The 7,415-nt window shown below is 43.1% G+C and overlaps 1 pseudogene; it reads right to left on the minus strand.

Annotated features, from left to right (window-relative positions):
• Positions 1-1,879: 1,879 nt before the first annotated feature.
• Positions 1,880-6,961, minus strand: LOC125518821 (annotated as a pseudogene).
• Positions 6,962-7,415: the final 454 nt, after the last annotated feature.

Genomic DNA, 7,415 nt, shown 5'->3' on the forward strand with positions numbered 1-7,415 from the left:
GTATTGGCCAACAATATGAAATGGGCTATAAAACCTAAATAAATGGGCTGCATTCCACCACAGCTTTCGAAGCTGACTTTGTTGGCCCACTAGGACGAAACCTGCACAAGGTGTTGTCCATTTAGTGAACAAAATGATTTAATGATCTAAAACAAAACGTCAATAAATTATTATGACATCTGTATTTGTTGGATTGACACACAACGGTGATCCCGGTTCTTCAATCTCTGATCTAGTTGTTCTTGCTCCAGCCGCCCAAACCATCGCCGGCTGGAGCGGCTGCATCTGCCTCCCATGGCCGGCTGTGCTACCGCGCAGTCCTCGCCGCCCCACCCTACTCCCAACGGTGTCCAGGTCATACCTATACTCACCCACACCTTTTGTTATTCTCTGATGGCGGCAGCCTCACCCCGTAGCCGAACCAGTCCATCGTACTCCCCTCTGCCAAGGACTCCAGTGCCCCTTGTACCACGTGTAACGACCCGAACCTGCTAAGATTCGATGTCTCTGTGCTCACTGTGCTAGTCTCTGGATCGACTCACTAGCACACACAGTACATGTGAATATCAAATAACAAGTGCATCATTTACTATAATGTATGATCCATAATTCATAAGTATTACAAACTGAGTAGCACATAGCTACCTTTATTCAATAATAACAGCGAAAAATGTAGCATAATAGATGATTAGTCCCATCAATGCCTATTGGCGAAAATGTTGAGTGAAGACTCGCGGCCCTACTGTCTCTCACTGATCACCTGAATATCCTGCAACATGATAAGTTGCAGCCACAAAGGGTCAATACATTGAATGTATTGGAAAATCACACAATATGATATAGAGAACCTACATCCACAAAGCAATGTATGACAAACAAAACACACAAGTTAGTTTGGAGAAGAATGTCTTCACCTACCTCCACTAACTGAACTCAGAACCGCCTCTAATTTATTCGCCCAATATAACCCCCAAGATTATAAGAAAACATGACAAGAACTTCAGAAGTATCTCAAGTGTGCTCTGTCAGTGGCGCATTCTCTAAGAACAATAGAGTGCTCTGCGAAGGACACATTCACCTGATTTAAGTTCTAAAAACTATACCTTGCCTCAAGTGCGCTCTGCCAAAGGCGCATTCTCTAGGGACAATAGAGCGCTCTGCCAGTGACGCATTCACCTGGTTAATAATCCTGAGCCTACGTGATACGAGGTTGCCCAATCTTCACGGAGGATCTGCTCTATGTTGCGAATCAACGCCACCTGAACGGTACGAAGGAAACCCTCGATCCCAACCAACAACGCTGTCGGGTAAAGGATAACTAGTGCAACCTGACGAGACCGAAGCTAACTATTGCAAATGCAACAACCAGCGACAAGTATTCACCCAACCACACTCTTAGTTCCAATCCACGCAACCACGCACGAAGTTGGAAGCACGAACTGGTCGCCGCCTCAATGGCTGCTATTGTAAAATCACAAAGTGAGTTTACCCTCTCACAAGGCAAGATTACAAGAGCTAAAGAGGAAGTGAACTCTCAAACAATATTCTGGTTGCACTTAGCTAACCTATGCTGAAATCAAATTGCCAAAGAGTTGTGGCTGAAGTGGGGGAAGGGGTATTTATACTAGGAACAACCCTCCTAGTTTAGGTGTGAAACCAGGCCAAAAGAGGGGTTCAAATTCGTGCTAACCAGCTGGTCAAGGGAGCAAACTCATGGAGCCTCGCGCAGCAATTAATGCCCTGGGCAGCTTGCATTGGAACTCTCATATTCTTTGACCCAGGACTCCAAATGATGCACCGTTTGATTTTCCTGAAAGTAGACTTCATATGCTCTCCATTTTGTACCCCCACACATGCTGGATGCTCATATATTTGCGTTTCATGATTCAGCAAGTTCTGGGACGAATTCTGGAACTGCACATGCAACAATAGAGTGTTGAGATGGCTTGATATTCTTCCTTGCGGTGTAACTAGTCGTCCTTGTCACCAAAACAAGGCTTTCTTCAAAGTTGAAACTAGTTCTCTTCAAACTTGTTGTATGGGCTCCAAAACTTGTTTCTTCATGTGTTGAATGTTGTTGGTTGTCCTTAACATTGTACCTAAGTAAAATCAGCACATGAGATTTAGGCAGTATAAAGTTCTCATGGTCATTTGAATTATGATAAGCTAGGAGCGCGTTCACCTCTTGTTCTATTTGTTTGGCACGGCTCCTTGTCATGGGACCCAAATAGATCTTCTTTGTAGAAGGTTCACTTGATGGCTGAGATTTATCATTAGGAGAAGATGATAAACGAGGTGAACCTGGGATGTCCTCATCATCCTCCCCCTCTTCAAAAGGAGTCGTCCTCGACTCTTGACCCTCTTGATCGAAGCATGGAGACAAATCAGCAACGTTGAATGTTGGACTCACAGCATAGTCTTCAGGAAGCTCGATCTTCTAAGCATTGTCATTGATCTTGGCCAAGACTTTGAATGGTCCATCTCCACGAGGCATTAGCTCAGATTTGCGCTTCTCTGGGAACCGATCTTTGCGCAAATGTATCCAAACCAGATCTCCGGGCTCAAAAGTCACCTTCTTGCGATTTTTGTTTGCCTTAGCAGCATAGTACTTGGACTTCCTTTCTATCTCTTCTCTGGTCTTCTCATGAATCTTCTTCACATATGCAGCATGCTTTGAAGCCTCCATGTTACATCTCTCTTGCAATGGAAGTGGCAGCAAGTCAATTGGTGCAAGTGGTTTGAATCCATATACCACCTCAAACGGGCACATGTTTGTGGTAGAGTGAACTGCCCGATTGTAAGCAAACTCCACATGCGGCAAACACTCTTCCCACTCCTTCAAATTCTTCTTGATCATTGTACGCAACAATGCTGAGAGTGTGCGGTTCACTACCTCTGTTTGCCATCAGTTTGGGGGTGACACGTTGTTGAAGACGGTAGCTTGGTTCCTAATTTTGCCCACAATGTTTTCCAAAATTAGCTCATGAACTTCACATCTCGATCTGAAACAATAGTCCTTGGCATTCCATGCAAGCGAACAACTTCCCTGAAAAACAATTCAACAACATGTGAAGCATCGTCGTTCTTGTGGCACGGAATGAAGTGTGCCATTTTTGAGAACCTATCAACCACAACAAAAACTGAATCCCTCCCCCTCTTAGTCCTAGGCAGTCCTAAAACAAAATCCATGCTAATATCTTCCCAAGGAGCATTTGGAACAGGTAGGGGAGTATATAAACCATGGGGGTTCAGTTTAGACTTAGCTTTGTGGCATATGATGCATCGTTGCACAAATCTCTCAACGTCCTTCCTCATCTTTGGCCAATAAAAGTGATCGTCCAACAGCTCATAAGTCTTCTCACGACCAAAGTGTCCCATTAATCCTCCTGCATGTGATTCCTGCAACAACAAAGGCCTAACCGACGAATCTGGAACACACAACTTGTTAGCCCTAAAAAGGAACCCATCATGCACATGGTATTTATCCCAACATTTCCCATCTTTACATTTTGCATATGGTTCTGAAAATATATGATCAGTGCAATATAGTTCTTTTAAGCTCTCAAGTCCTAGTACCTTCACTTCTAATTGTGTCAAAAGAACATGCCTACGGGACAAAGCATCAGCAACCATGTTTTCCTTTCCTTTCTTATACTTCACAACATATGGGAAAGTTTCAATGAATTCTACCCATTTAGCATGCCTACGATTCAGTTTAGCTTGGCCTTTCAAATGTTTCAAGGCCTCATGATCAGAATGTACAATAAACTCTTTAGGCCATAAGTAGTGTTGCCAAGTTTCAAGCACTCTAACCAAGGCATACAACTCTTTATCATAAACGGAATAATTCAGTTGTACACCACTCAGCTTCTCTCTAAAATATGCTATTGGTTTTCGTTCTTGCATTAACACACCTCCAATACCTATTCCACTAGCATCACATTCTATCTCAAAAGTTTTAGTGAAATCAGTAGAATCAGCAAAGGTGCTTCAGTTAATTGTTTCTTAAGATCAAGAAATGCTTCTTCTTGTGGTGCACCCCATTTAAAGGGAATTCCTTTCTTTGTCAATTCATTCAAAGGTGCAACAATTGTACTAAAATCTTTCACAAACCTCCTGTAGAAACTAGCAAGGCCATGAAACTTCTTACCTGGCTTACATTCATTGGACTTGGCCAATTCTTGATTGCTTCCACCTTAGATTCATCCACTTCAATTCCCTGTCTTGAAATGACATAGCCAAGAAAAACAACCTTGTTTGTGCAAAAGGAGCACTTCTCAACGTTAGCATATAGTTTTTCTGTCCTTAGCACATTCAACACTTGTTTAAGATGTTCAATATGTTCCTCAATGGATCTGCTATAGATTAGGATGTCATCAAAGTACACAACAACAAATTTGCCAATGTAAGCTCTCAAAACATGGTTCATCAATCTCATGAATGTACTTGGTGCATTAGTTAATCGAAAAGGCATGACTAACCACTCATACAACCCAAATTTTGTTTTGAAAGCGGTTTTCCATTCATCTCCTTCTTTCATCCTAATCTGATGGTATCCACTCCTCAAATCAATTTTAGAGAAAATAGTAGAGCCACTCAATTCATCAAGCATATCATCTAACCTAGGAATAGGATTACGATACCTAATAGTTATAATATTGATAGGCCTACAATCCATTACCAATCGCCATGTGTCATCTTTCTTGGGCACCAAAATCACAGGTACATCACAAGGACTTAAGCTTTCACACATATAACCTTTATCTAAAAGTTCTTGTACCTACCTTTGTATCTTCTTTGTTTCTTCAGGATTGGTGCGGTAGGGAGGTCGATTCGGAAGTGATGCTCCTGGAATGAGGTCAATCTGATGTTCTATGCCACGCAAGGGAGGTAGACCAGCGGGTACTTCCTCAGGAAAAACATCCTCGAATTCCTGCAAGACATCACAAACAGCACTAGGGAGACATGTTAAGTCATTAGCTGAAAGCAAAGCATCTTTGTACACAAGTACAACGACCACTTGATTTGGGTTGAGCCTCACATCTCTCAGTTCTGATTTGGTGGCTAACATTACTAAGTTCTCTCCCTCTCTTTTATTCTTCTCTCTTAGATTTGGCTTGTGGCGCTCACTCACCGATTTGTGGATCTCTCTCTCACTCTTTTTCTCTCCCTCTTTCTTACTCACTATTTTTACTTCAGAAACTTTCTGCAAGTGCTCAGCCATGATTTGTTGGGGTGTCATGGGTCTAAGAACCAAGTCTTTTCCTCTCCACTTGATGGTGTATTGATTGGTTCTGCCACAATGTTGAGCTGAATGATCATATTGCCATGGTCTACCCAACAGCAAGTGACACACCTTCATTGGCACCACATCACACTCAACGGTGTCATTATAATCTCCAATCTTGAATTGCACCTGTACCATGTGTGTGATCTTAATCTCTCCACATTCACTCAACCATTGTATATGATATGGATGAGGGTGTTGTAGCAGCTTCAGCCCAAGCTTATCACACATTTCTTTGCTTGCAAGATTGTGACAACTCCCACCATCAACAATTACCTTGCATACCTTGTCTTGCACTTTGGATCTTGTTTCAAATAGATTGTGTCGTTGTCCATTCTCAGCTTCTTTGATCTGCACACTCAAAACTTTAGTGACAACAAGAGAGGCACCTTGCTCATAATCACAATAGGTTTGCTCATCACCATCTTTAGTTTCTTCTTCAGGTTCACTACAAGACTCATATTCTCCATTCTCGGTGATCAGCATGGTACGCTTGTTGGGACAATCCTTCTTCATGTGGCCACGTCCCTTACATGTAAAGCACTCTATCTCACTAGTTTTCCTCGTGGAGCCAATGGAGGATGAACTAGGAGCTGCAAATTTGCTCTTCTGCTTCGAATTTGATGCATCATTTCTGCTCGTGGCTGCACGTGCATGGGGCTGATTTGCACCACCAGAACTAGTCATAATACCTCGACCAACATTGAATTGAGGTACAAACTTACTCCCACTTGATGTAGCTCGAGCTGTGAAGGATGTAGTTCTATTTTGCTTCGAGTCTTCTTGCAATTGACGTTCAGCCTTAGAAGCAAGATGTACCAGCTCTACCACATTACGATATGGCTGCAAATCAACCACTCGTTTAACATTAGGATTCAGCCCATAGAGGAACCTTGCCATGGACTGCTCCTCATCTTCATGTATGTGGGCTCTTATCATTGCCTTCTCCATCTCCTTATGATACTCCTCAACTGATAACTTTCCTTGCCTCAAATTCTGGAGCTTATCAAAGATGTCACGTCTATAATGCCTTGGGACAAATCTTGCCCTCATCTCTCTTTTCATTTCTGTCCATGTAGCAACAGCAGGGTCTCCTTCTTCTTCTCGCTGAATCTGAACTTGCTCCCACCAAATTAGAGCATAGTCTTCAAACTCAAGTGAGGCCATTGCTAATTTCTTCTCTTCTGAGTAGTTGTGCATGCGGAAAATCTTGTCAACCTTCAATTCCCATGTGAGATAACTTTCTGGATCAGATCCACCATAAAACTTGGGCATGGTAAATTTCAGCTTTCCAAACCTCTCCTCCTGCCGTCCACGACCATAGTTTCTATGACGATGAAATCTGTCATTCTGGTGCATGCCATCTTCATCTTCATCAAACTCATCTCCATTACCTTCATGGTGCAGATTTGCTCTTCGGTGGCCTCCTCTAAGACCACGACCAACAGGAGCTTCATGATGACCACGTCCATTGCCATGATCATTTCCACGTCCGGGACCGAGAGGTCTCATGGCATGGGGAGTAGGAGCACAGTTTCTTCTAGCTTGTGCATTGGAGGCAGCACCTTCCCCATCAGTTACATTTTGTTCTTCACCATGGACACTTGCATCTTCTCGGTTCTGACGAAGCTCTCGTACAATATCAGCAACAATACCAGTCCTCATGGCTGCCATGTTCTGAGTGAGTTGCTCATCAACATTACCCATAAGTTGCTGCTAATCTCTCGACAACTTGCCTTGCTTCTCTTCAATTGGGTCAAGGCTGTTTCTGAACTCTCGGCGTAGATGATCACGTAATGCGTTGAAGTGAAACCGTGTGACGGGCTGATTGAGATGCCCATTTCCTTCAACATCATACTCGTTTTCTTCGCCTGCCATGGTTAGTTCTCCAAAAGCCCTATAGTACTAGAAGCATATATGTCGATAACAACTCAAACTCGCCTCACTTACCAACCGAAGCTCATGTAACTTCCAAGTGAGAGCAGAATCATGCTCAACCGTGGTGTCGGTGGTTGGTATACAAAGAGTGATAATCAAGCGAATACAAGTCTAGGGTTGCACATGCGGGGCTGTTTGGTGGAGTTTGGGTGGGGTATATATGTAGCAAAAGATGCACTAATCTGCAATC

The sequence above is a fragment of the Triticum urartu genome, chromosome 7 (assembly GCF_003073215.2).
Source record: "Triticum urartu cultivar G1812 chromosome 7, Tu2.1, whole genome shotgun sequence".
Taxonomy (NCBI): Eukaryota; Viridiplantae; Streptophyta; class Magnoliopsida; order Poales; family Poaceae; genus Triticum; species Triticum urartu.